Raw genomic sequence first — 12617 nt, 5'->3', positions numbered from 1 at the left:
CCTCCCCTGCTCATGCACTGTCTGTCTGTCTCTCTCTAAAAAAGTAAATAAACATTAAAAATTAAAAAAAAAAAGCCTCCCAGCTTCCAGAAAGGGAAAATAAGCAACTTACAAAGAAAACCAATGAGGCAGGCATTGGACTTCTTTCCTGCAACACTGAAAGCAAACGATAATCTGCAGGGTTTTGAGAGAAAATGAAAGATTAATAATAGTACCTGGAGGACCTCCCCTCCCCCCGTAAACCGCCCCCCCCCATGTTTGGGGGAGGGGCAGGTGGAGAATAAAAGCATTTATTTTTTTTGAAATTTTTGGTGTATTTATTATTTCATAATATCCTTTTGCTTTTATTTTCTTTAATTTTCTTTTTTAAAATTTACATCCAAATTAGGTAGCATATAGTGTAACAATGATTTCAGGAGTAGATTCCTTAGTGCCCCTGACCCATTCAGCCCATCCCCCCTCCCACAACCCCTCCCGTAACCCTCAGTTTGTTCTCCATATTTAAGAGTCTCTTCTGGTTTGTCCCCCTCCCTGTTTTTATATTATTTTTGTTTCCCTTCCCTTATGTTCATCTGGTTTGTCTCTTAAAGTCCTCATATGAGTGAAGTCATATGATTTTTGTCTTTCGCTGACTAATTTCACTTAGCCTAATACCCTCCAGTTCCATCCACGTAGCTGCAAATGGCAAGATTTCATTCTTTTTGATTGCCGAGCAATATTCCATTGTATATATATACCACATCTTCTTTATCCATTCATCCATCGATGGACATTTGGGCTCTTTCCATACTTTGGCTATTGTCGATAGTGCTGCTATAAACATGGGGTGCATGTGTCCCTTCAAAACAGCACACCTGTATCCCTTGGATAAATGCCTAGTCGTGCAATTGCTGGGTCGTAGGGTAGTTCTATTTTTAATTTTTTGAGGAACCTCCATACTGTTTCCCAGAGTGGATGCACCACCCTGCACTCCCACCAGCGGTGCCAATAGGGTCCTCTTTCTCCAAATCCTCACCAACATCCGTTGTTGCCTGAGTTGTTAATGTTATAGAATAAAAGCATTGAAATCTCTACGGGGGTTGGGAGCGTGGAGATATAAAAGTATTATAAGTGGGAAATAGATGGTATTTTTTCATATAATGGAAGATTATATAATCGCGATTATGTATTTTACTCTAAATGTGAAAAGGGGAAGGTAACTGCTGTCGGAATGGAAAAGTATCGAACACTAAAATCTAAGAGAAAAAAAGATAATCAATGGCCGTGTTATCGAGCCAGCAAACACATGAAAAAGGAGAGAAATAACATAGAAAAATAAATAGTAAGGCTGAATTAAAACAGCAGGAATAAAGTATATTCATTTCTACACTAATCTCGCATGGGTTCCTGGGCGTAAATGCCAGTGCAGACCCTGTGGTGACGGTTTTTTTTAAATGCTTGCATATTCCCCCTTTCCCCGGCATGTTGTTAGCTGTCATGGTTTTACAGCGTCCTTCTAGGGATCCAGTCTTTGCTTCAGTCCATGTGTTTGGGATCCCAACACTGGCTCAGGTCTGGAAACTGAGTGAGGGACAGTGGTTTTTAAAGGGGTGATTAACTACCTGGTCAGGAGAGTTAAGTTGTGAAAGATCTATCTCAGTGGAGAAGAGACACAGGGTCATACATTTCTATGTACACTATGTTTAGGAAAAAGACGAGACCAGTCCACGTTTAGTGGACTGTGGGCCATTCTTACCTCTCACTGGTGGTATTGCAAGCCTTTTAATCTTTGCATTTTTCTATGTTTTCCACCATTTTTCCCAGTTTAGTTTTACTTGTTTTGAGGCAGGGGAGGGGCAGAGAGAGAGGAGAGAGAGAGAGAATCCCAAGCTGGTTCTGTGCTGTCAGCACGGAGCCCAACGCGGGCCTTGAACCCACAAACTGTGAGATCGTGACCTGAGCGGAAACCGAGAACTGGCCGCTTACCCGACTGAGCCACCCGGGCGCCCCACATTTTTGTGCTGTAGCAGATGTACTCTGCCACACCAGTGATGATATGGGTGTAGGTGTGTTTTCTCTCCTCTGGAGGAAGGTTCCAGAAAATCACCTTGCTGTAGTGAAAGCAGTAGTCAACTTGCTGCTCTCCGAGGGTGTGGCTATCAGGGATCACGTGAGGCTTCCCAGGAAAGACTCCTTTTGAATTATACAAGGTGGCTTCTCCCAGAGGAGTGGCAAAGGGGTCCCATAGCCTGGGCAGAGAGACTTTAATCGGTCCCTTTGTTGCCAAGTTAAAGGCACGCCTGTCATACAGGCCAGTAGCACTCTCCTAGGTATTTACTCAAGAGCAATGAAAACCCATGACCTACACAAAGACTTGGACGTGAATACGCACACCTTCATTCATGACAGCCTTGAACCGGACACAAACCAAACATCCATGAACAAGTGAGCGAATGAACAAATTGTGATACAGCATCGCAATGGAATAGTACTCAGCAGTAAAAAGAAATGGACTATGAATATACTCGGGGCGCCTGGTGGCTCAGGAAGTCAAGTGTCCGACTTTGGCTCAGGTCATGATCTCATGGTTCGTGAGTCTGAACCGGCGTCGGGCTCTGTGCTGACAATGCAGAGCCTGTTTCGGATTCTGTGTCTCCCCCCTTCTCTCTGCCCCTTCCCCACTCACACTCTGTCTCTGTCTCTCTCTCTCTCTCAAAAATAAAGAAAACATTTAAAAAATTTAAAAAAATATACCCAACAACATGGAGGAATCTCAAAATAATTACGCTGAGTGAAAGAAGCAAAAGAGTGTGCAACACAAAGCAGATCGATGGTTGTTTTGGGATGGACTGGACCTGAAGGGGGGGAGTAGGGTGGTACAGGAGAAACTTTCGGGAATGATTATAATGGATTATAATGGAATTTAAATTTTCCCTGGAGGAGTGCATTCTGAACAATAACAAGATCTTTAGTTAGGAGCTCTTGATGTTGGACAGGATCGTGGCCTACCCCAAGTTCTAGGAGAAAGGACTGCCCTAACTTCATTTTTTTTTATTAATTTTTTTTAACGTTTATTTATTTTTGAGACAGAGAATGAACGGGGGAGGGGCAGAGAGAGAGGGAGACACAGAATTGGAAGCAGGCTCCAGGCTCCCAGCCATCAGCCCAGAGCCCGATGCGGGGCTCGAACTCACGGACCGCAAGATCGTGACCTGAGCTGAAGTCGGACGCTTAACCGACTGAGCCACCCAGGCGCCCCGACTTCATTTTTTTTAAAAAAGTTTAATCAGAGACAGAGAGAGAGCGAGCAAGCAGGGAGGGGCAGAGGGAGAGAGGGAGAGAGAGAGAGAGAGAGAGGGAGAAGGAGAGAGAAAGGGAGAGAGGGAGAATTCCAAGCAGGCTTTGGGCTGCCAGTGCTGAGCCAGACATAGGGCTTGAACCCATGAACCATGAGATCATGACCTGAGCTGAAATCAAGAGTCGTATGCTCAACCAACAGCCATCCAGGCGCCCCTGGGTTGTCCTAACTTCAGATGTGGGCCAATGATGGGGCGTTCTCTTGATTCATCTTTCCTTATTGCAGTGTTTCTCAACCTTTATTTTTAAGTTACAGCTCCCCTCCGCCCCGAAAAGCCCTTTTAGATATTTTTTCCCCTAATTGTCCCCTTCCCCATGACATTTTAATACCATAGATATACTGTATATCTGTGTATGTACTAGGGTCCTTTGAAGGCCACAAACCATTACAATATCTAAGATTTTGGGTTGGACCCAAGAACTAATTTTCACCCCCTTGGGGGCAATATTGTTCCCGTGGAGTATGCATGCCTATTCCTGTATGAAAATAATTAAAGCAAGGAAAAGGAGGTGTAATTACAATTATCGATTTGATTCTTTGAAAGAAACATAGTGACACACATAGCTGTGAAAAATGTTTCCCCAGCACTGTGCATTAATGTGGGTTTATGAAAATGGGTGCCTGAAATGCCAAGGTGGGATTTGCAAGGCCGACAAGCTTTCAGGAAGTTATGGTCTTTCGTGTGCGATTAGAGCCCTCTTCTGGCCGTTCCGGGAACACCCCCCAGTAAATTAAATGGAGCCCATTCATTCACCTGCTATTTTTTCAGTATCCGTAAGATGTCGTTGATGAGCTCCAGGCTTGGGTTCGAGGTTTAGTGAGGTTTAATGTGTCATAATCACTCAGTGGTAAGGAACAAAACTAGAATTAAAAGTCAGGTTTGCCTGAATCTAAAGCCCATACTCTCCTCCTTTGGAAGTCGAGGTTCATTTCTTCATCTATAGATGTCTAATTGGTCAAAAGTCTCCTCTTCCTTCATTGCTTTTGCACGTTTATAAAAAATCAATTGGGGATATTTGTATGGGTCTGTTTCTGGGTTCTCCATTTTGTTCCATTGATCTACGCGTCTATCTGTTCACTGATATCACGCAGTCTTGATTATCCTAGCTTTATCATAAATTGTCAGTAGACAGCCTTCCATTTTATTATTCTTTTTCAAAATTGTTTTAGCTCTTCTCATTCCTTTCTCTTTCCATATAAACTTTAGAATAATCTTGCCCATATCTACAAAAAAAACCTGTTAGGATTTTTTTAATTAAAAAATATTTATTTATTTTTGAGAGAGAGACACACACACCAAGCAAAAGCAGGGGAGAGACAGAGAGAGAGGGAGACACAGAATCCGCTCCAGGCTCTGAGCTGTCAGCCCAGAACCTGACACAGGGGCTTGAACTCATGAACTGAGAGATTATGACCTGAGCCGGAGGTGGTCGCTTAACTGACTGGGCCACCCAGGCACCCCTCCTGTTAGGATTTTAATAGCAACTGCGTTAAACATATGTATCAGTATGGGGAGAATTGACATCTTTACTGTGGTTGAGTTTTCCAATCCACGAACAAGGTATGTTTATCCATTTTTTTATTTAGATCATCTTTGATTAGCATTTTGTACTTTTCAGCATGCAAGTTCCACACGTTTCGTTAGATTTACACCTAACCATATATTTTTGGGGGGAGCAATTTAAAATGGTATTGTATTTTAAATTTTGGTGACCATGTGTTCATTGCTGGAGTATTGAATTTCATATGTTTACCTTATATCCTGTGACCTTACTGAACTCACTAGTCCTAGGAGGGTTTCTTTTCCTTTCCTTTTCTTTTCTGGAAGATTCCTTGGGTCTTCTATTTAGACAATCATGTCATCTGCAAGTAAGGACAGTTTTAATTCCTTCTTTTCTGATCTGTGTTTTTAAATTGCCTTTTGTTGCCTTATTAGACAGGCTAGAACTTCCAGCACTGTGTTGAATAAGGGTGGTGAAAGCAGATATCCTTGCCTTGTTCCTGATCTTGGGAGGGAAGCATCCAGTCTTTCACTATTAAGTCTCAACATTGGCTGTGGGTTTTATTAGATGCTCTTTACCAAGCTACCAACTATTCTTATTTTTCTGAGAGTTTTTGTCATGAATTTAAAATACTTTTTGTCAAATAATTTTCCTTCGTTGGTCAATACAATGTGATTTTTCTTTCTTAGTTTATTAAGATAATGGATTACACTGATTGATTTTGAATATTAAACCAGCCTTGCATCCTTGCAATAAACCCCATGGTATATAATTCTTTCATATATTCACATGTCTTTTTATATAATTAATGAATCATTCTATTTACTATTATTTTGTTAAGGACTAGTGTGCTTATAGCCAAAGGAATATTGGTCTGTAATTTTTTTGTATTGTATATATTTTTATTTTTTGGTTTTGGCATCAGTGAATATTAGCTTCACAAACTAAACTGGGAAGTGTTTTCTTTTCTTTGGTTTTCTGGAATAAAGTGTATAGAATTGGTGTCAGTTCTTCCTTAAACACACGGTAGGATTCTCTGGTGAAATCATTTGGGGCTGGAGATTTCCTTTTGGGGAATTTTTATATTTCATTTCATTTCATTTCACTTCATTTTTAGAGAAAGAGTGAGTTTGAGCTGGGGAGAGGCAGAGGGAGAGGAGAGAATCGTAAGCAGACTCCACACTTAGTGCACACCTCGACACTGGGCTCCATTCGACAACCCTCTGAGCCGAAACCAAGAGTCAGAAGCTCAAACAACTGAGCCACCCAGGCACCCCCTTTTGGGGAGGTTTTATATTACAAATTCAATTTCTTTAATTCTATTTCATATTGCGTGAGTTGTGGTAGTTTGTAGGGTTTTTTTTTCTTTTTTTTCAGAGTGGGTTAAGTTGTCACATTTATGGGTATAAAGCTGTTGATTGATTGCTATATTAGTTTGATGTCTGTAGGGTCTGTCATGATATCACATTTCATTACTGATACTGGTAACTTGTGTCTTCTCTCTTTTTCTGTATCAATCTTTCTACAGACATCAATTTTATCCATTTTTAAAGAACCAACTCTTACCTTTGTTGCTTTTTTTTCCTATTATTTTTCTGATTTCAGTGTCATTGGTATCTTCTATTATTTCTTTCCTTGCTTGCTTTGGGTTTATTTTGTTCTTCTTTTTCCAGATTCTTGGATTGTGATCTTAGATTATGTCTCTCTTTTATTTTATTTTATTTTTTTACGTTTTATTTAAGTAATCTCTGCACCCAACATGGGGCTCCAATTCACAACTCCCGAGATCAAGAGTCGCTTCCTCCTCCGACTGAGCTAGCCAGGCCCCCCTATGTTTCTCTTTTAAAATGTTTTTAGTACATCCCAAATATTTTGGTGTATTGTATTTTCATTTTCTTTTAGTTCAATGTACTTCTATTAATTCTCTTGAGACTTCCTCTTTGATTTGTGGATTATTTAGAAGTGTGCTGCTTAGTTACCAAGTGTTAGGAGATGTTCATGTTAAATTTTTTCTACCGATTTGATTTCACTGTGGTCAGAGAAAACAGCCTATATGATTTTAAAAATTTGAGGTTTATATTATGGTCCACTGTCAAGTAGATCCTGTTGTTTGACGGTGTTAATTAAATTCTGTATCTTTAAAAAAATTTTTTTAATGTTTATTTATTTTTGAGAGAGACAGAGACAGAATGTGAGTGGGTTGGGGCAGAGAGAGAGTGGGACACAGAATCCGAAGCAGGCTCCCGGCTCTGAGCTGTCAGCACGGAGCCCCACACGGGGCTCACGCTCAGGAGCTGCAAGATCATGACCTCAGCCGAAGTTGGATGCTCAACCAACTGAGCTGCCCAGGCACCCCAAATTCTGTATCTTTTTTTAAAATGTTTATTTTGAGAAGGAGAGAGAGCGCACGAGTGGGGAGTTGTAAAGAGAGAGGGAGAGAGAGAATCCCAAGCAGACTCCACACTGTGAACACAGAGCCCTACATGGGGCTCAAACCCACGAGTCGTGAGATCATGACCTGAGCCAAAATTAAGAGCGGGACACTCAACCGACTGAGCCAGCCAGGCACCTCTGAATTATATATCTTTGATAATTTTCTGTCTCTTTCTATCAATTATTAAGACGGGGTGTTGGCGTCTCCAACTATTAATTGTGGATTTGTTTCTTTCTCCTTTTAGTTCCATCCATTTCTGCTTTACATATTTGGCAGATCTGGTTATTGTTGTTTTGGTACATACACATTAGGATTGCTGTGTTTACTTTTATTATCATGTAATGTCTCTTTGTGTCTCTGGTAACTTTTTTCTTAGATGTTTAACTTTATTTGATATTAATATAACCACTCTTGGCTCTTTCTCGACTCTGTCTTCTCGGTTGCAGCTCCAGTGGCCACAGTTCAGTTGCTGATACGCAGCTCTTTGTCTGTGCCCAGGAGCTATACACCCTCGAGGTGACTGGTGAGGAGACTGTTGCCCAGATCAAGGCTCATGTAGTCCCTCTGGAGGGCATCGCTCCAGAAGATCAAGTTGTGCTCCTGGCAGGCACACCCCGAGAGGATGAGGCTACCCTAGGTCAGTTTGGAGTGGAGGCTCTGGACACCCTGGAAGTAGCCAGCTCCATGCTTGGAGGTAAAATCCATCATTCCCTGGCCCGTGCTGGGAAAGTAAGAGGGCAGACTCCCAAGGTGGCCAAACAGGAGAAAAAGAAGACAGGCTGAGCCAAGAGGCAGAGGTAGTACAACCATTACTTTGCCAATGTTGTGCCTACCTTTGGCAAGAAGAAGGGCACCAAGCCAACTCTTAAGTTTGTTGTAATCTTGGCTTTCCCCAATAAAACCACTTAGTCCAGTCAAAAAAAAAAAAAATATATATATATATAGCCACTTTTTTCAATGCATGTTTGTATGGTATATCTTTTCCCATCCTTTTACTTTTAACTAGCCTATATAATTTTATTTCAGGTGAGTTTCCTGTAGACGGTATATAGTGGGGGCATGTTTTTTAATTTGCACTGTCAATCTTTTAGTTGAGGTGTTTAGACCACTTATATTTAATGTAATAATTGACAAGTTAGAGCTTAAGTCTGCCATTTGGTTTTTTGTTTATTTCTATTATCACTGTTCTTCATTTTTTCTCTATTTTCTTCTTCCTGTCTTCTTGTGTTACTGGGAAGTTTTCAGAATTCTATTTTTATCTATCTATAGTGTTTTTGAGTTAGAGAGTGAGCAAGGGTGGAATGGGCTAGGTTTGCATTTGTTTCTTCTCTTGAGCAGGGTGCTGGGTAGGAGCCCAGGACATGAATCAAAGGGCACAAGAAGATTCTGGAAACTGTGCTTTTGCGAGTGTGGCCTAGCCAACATACAGGCTGGTACTCTAAGAAGTAATTTCCTTGAGAGGTGCCTGGGTGGCTCAGTTGGTTAAGTGTCCAGCTGCAGCTCAGGTCATGATCTCGCAGTTCATGAGTTCGAGCCCCATGTCAGGCTCTGTGCTGACGGCTCAGAGCCTGGAGCCTGCTTCAGATTCTGTGTCTCTCTCTCTGCCACTCCCCTGCTTATGCTCTCTCTCTCTCTCTCTCTCTCTCCCTCAAAAATAAACATTAAAAAAAAAGTTTCTTGAGAGCATCAAGGAAGAGAATGAATATTATGTGCTGATCTGAAAAAAGCAACAATAGTGCAAATTCATATAAAAAAAGGCAATAATACTGGAGCCAAAGAGACCTGGGTTCAACTCCAGGGTCTTGGCTTCCCTATAATACCAGTAATTTTAAGCGACATTTATAACGCTTGTTTTCCTCGTCTCTAAAATAGTCTCGGAAAGAGAACTTACTTCATAAGCCTGTTTTGTTTTATCTATCTTAAAATAATTTTTAATGTTTATTTTTGAGTGACACAGAGAGAGTGAAAGTGGGGCAGGGGCAGAGAGAGGGAGACACGGAATCTGAAGCAGGCTCCAGGCTCTGAGCTGTCAGCACAGAGCCCGACGCGGGGCTTGGATTCACAGACTGCGAGATCATAACATGGGCTGAAGTCAGATGCTCAACCGACTGAGCCACCCAGGCGCCCCCCACCCCCGCCCATAAGCCTGTTTTAAAGATTAAACGCAAAATGGCGTATACATACTTGCTTCATTGCTTGTTGCATAACAAAATCCTATTAAAATACATTACCACCACCATCACCACTCACTACGGGCACTTTGCTAGGTTCTTTTAATTAAGCAGCTCCACGAACTCTACAATACAGCTGGTGTTGCTGTTCTAATTTTAACAAATAAATTGATGCGCAGAGAAGTGAAATAAGTCCTCCAATCTAGTGGAAGTTCTGGGATCAAATCCTAGGACAACTTTACTTCAAATTTCACGTTTTCCCAATATACCACACTGCTTAAAACCCAGACTTGGACTTCGATCATCTTTGAATTCTTCAGAGCACTCAGCCCAATAAAAATGCCCTCAAGTGACTCCAGGAAACACACGTTGAATTAAAATTGACTCCTGCCTTCTAGTCCTTGAATTTCTTGGTGTTTCTTCAGAGTTTGAGGCCAAATTGAACGTCTGGAGCTTCAGGATGGCTCCTGGACTCTCTAGACTGCTAGGTCTCTTAGTGGCCCTGTTTTGAGTTTACCAGAAGCCAGGTTTGGGATTCCAGGGGGCAGCGGGTGCCATCAGAGATAGATACTGGTCCCAGGAGTGGAGGTTCCATTTGAAGTGAATTTGTGCTTGGGGCCCAGATGCTGACTCCCTGTAAATACACCAGCTCTTGTGTGTTAGGAGGCTCAAGGAATAATTCTAGTAAGGGGACCCACACTGAAATGAGACTTCTTACCAAGGCTCTGGGAAGAGGCAGGAGGGCCTCAGACAGGAAGCCAGGTCCGATATAATTCTTGGTCTTCCTATTCTGAGCATGCCAAATTTGCAGTGTTACCCCCTGCAGAGACTGTCAGGACTGAGTGACAATGGAAGGCTTGGGGCACCTTCCAGAGAGGTGAACTGAGGGGCGCCTGGGTGGCTCAGTCGTTTAAGCCTCCGACTCTTGATTTCAGCGCAGGTCATGATCTCGCAGTTTGTGAGTTCAAGCCCCACATCAGGCTCTGCACTGACAGTGCAGAGTCTGCTTGGGATTTGCTGCCTCCCTCTCTCTCTGCCCCTCCTGTGTGTGCTCTCGCTCTCTCTCTCAAAAATAAATAAATAAACATAAAAAAAAAGGAAGTGAACTGAACTGGGGGACTGGCAGGAAAAGATTCTACCAGAAAAAGACTATTACTGGGTGTCTGCAAGGGTACAATCTAGGTAGGAGGGCGTCATCGGGCTCAGCTGAGGACATGCACATTCCATGCTTTCTTCATTCTCCACTCCTTCTTTCCAGGTCATCGCCTTTGGCCTCTAAGGATGTGCAGATTGCTCTGTACATTGACATGCAAAGTTCAGAATGACAATACCGGAAGCACATAATAGCTCCCATGGCCTGTTTGTATCCCTCCAAAATTCATATATTGAAATTCTAACCGCCCAGCTGTGATGGTGTTAGGAGGTGGAGGCTTTGAGAAGTGCTTAGGTCATGAGGTGGAGCTCTTTTAATGGGATTACTGCCCTTAGACCCTACAGAGCTCTCTCACCCCTCCCACCATGTGAAGCGACAGTGCACCAGGAAGTGAGCCCTCAGCAGACCCTGCCATGGTCTGACTTCCCAGCCACCAGCACTAGGAGAAATAAATTTCTGTTCTTTATTAGACCCTTAGTCTGTGGTATTATTATAGCAGCCCAAACAGACGAAGACAATAAAGTTGTCTCAATCTGCTCTTTGTTTTAAAGATTAATAAGATTGGGCTGGAGGCCATGCCAAGATTAGAAGTCAAGGTGCCCACCCTCAGGGCCCTGTCCGTCATTCCAAATGAAGTCAAAACACGCATCTCAAAAAGTTTCTTACTAGAAAGGACAACCAAGGGAGCGCCATCAGTCAAAAAGACACACATGTTTGAAAGCCCATTCCTTTCTTTGCTCTTTCCAGAGCTTCCTGTGGATCCTCACGTTACGGAGGGTTAAAAACATTAGTTTAAAAAGCAAAACATTAGTTTAAGACAGAAAAGCAGCATAACCTGAATATATATACATATTAATGGCCACTTCCCTATGAGATCATTTTTGATGAGACGCTGAAGAACTTAAAGGTTAAGAGCATATTTGGATCGGGGCGCCTGAGTGGCTCAGTTGGTTAAATGTCTGACTTCGGCTTAGGTCACAATCTCACGGTTCATGAGTTTGAGGCCTCTATTGGGATCCGCGCTGACAGTGCAGAGCCTGTTTGAGATTCTCTGTCTCTCTCTCTGTCTCTACCCCTTCCCTGTTCTCTCTCTCAAAATAAATAAGTAAACATTTTTTTAAAAAAGAAAAAGTCATTATGGAAATTTTGGATATAGAAAAATAGATGAATGAAAAATATCTTAACTATGATCCTTATGCCAAAACACCACTTTTGTTAACATTCTAAGGCAATGATCTTGAAGCCTGTTTCTTGAAAATCAAAGTCTATAAACAGAAATAGTTATGTATGCATAGATATGATACAGCATATTAAAAGCAACACCTGTATACTCATGACCCCTTTAAGAAACATGAAGCTTTCTCTCTCTGTAAATGTAAGTCCCTTTTTCCTCCACACGTGTAATTGCTATCCTAGATTTTGTTAATCATCCACTTTCTTTCCTTTGTAGTTTTATGGCTCACATATATATTTCTATGTGTATATTTACACAAAGATCTATCTATATTCCCAAACAATGTACTCCTGCATTCTTTTTTTAAAAAATTTTAATGTTTATTTTTGAGAAAGAGAGAAACAGAGCATGAGCAGGGGAGGGGCAGAGAGAGAGGGAGACACAGAATCCGAAGCAGGCTCCAGGCTCCGAGCTGTCAGCACAGAGCCCGATGCGGGGCTCAAACCCACAAACCGTGAGATCATGACCTGAGCTGAACTCAGACACTCAACTGACTGAGCCATCCAGGCACCCGTGAATTCTTTGTGTTTTGAACTTTGTTTTTGAAATGCAGTAACATGATAGCTATATATATATTTTTCCATTCAACATTATTGCTTTAAGGTATAATAATCTCGAGGTGTCTAACTCATTAATTCATTTTCATTGTTATATATTATCTCCATGGTATGACCATCACCAACATCTATTTATCTAGTCTGTCACTAACGGGCACTTTTTACTTTCCATTTTTTTAAAAACTGTTATTAAAAAAATTATTGCAGTGCTGTGGTGAACATTCTTGTA

This window comes from Panthera tigris, chromosome A3, assembly GCF_018350195.1.
Source record: "Panthera tigris isolate Pti1 chromosome A3, P.tigris_Pti1_mat1.1, whole genome shotgun sequence".
Classification (NCBI taxonomy): domain Eukaryota; kingdom Metazoa; phylum Chordata; class Mammalia; order Carnivora; family Felidae; genus Panthera; species Panthera tigris.
This window is presented reverse-complemented; position numbering follows the sequence as displayed.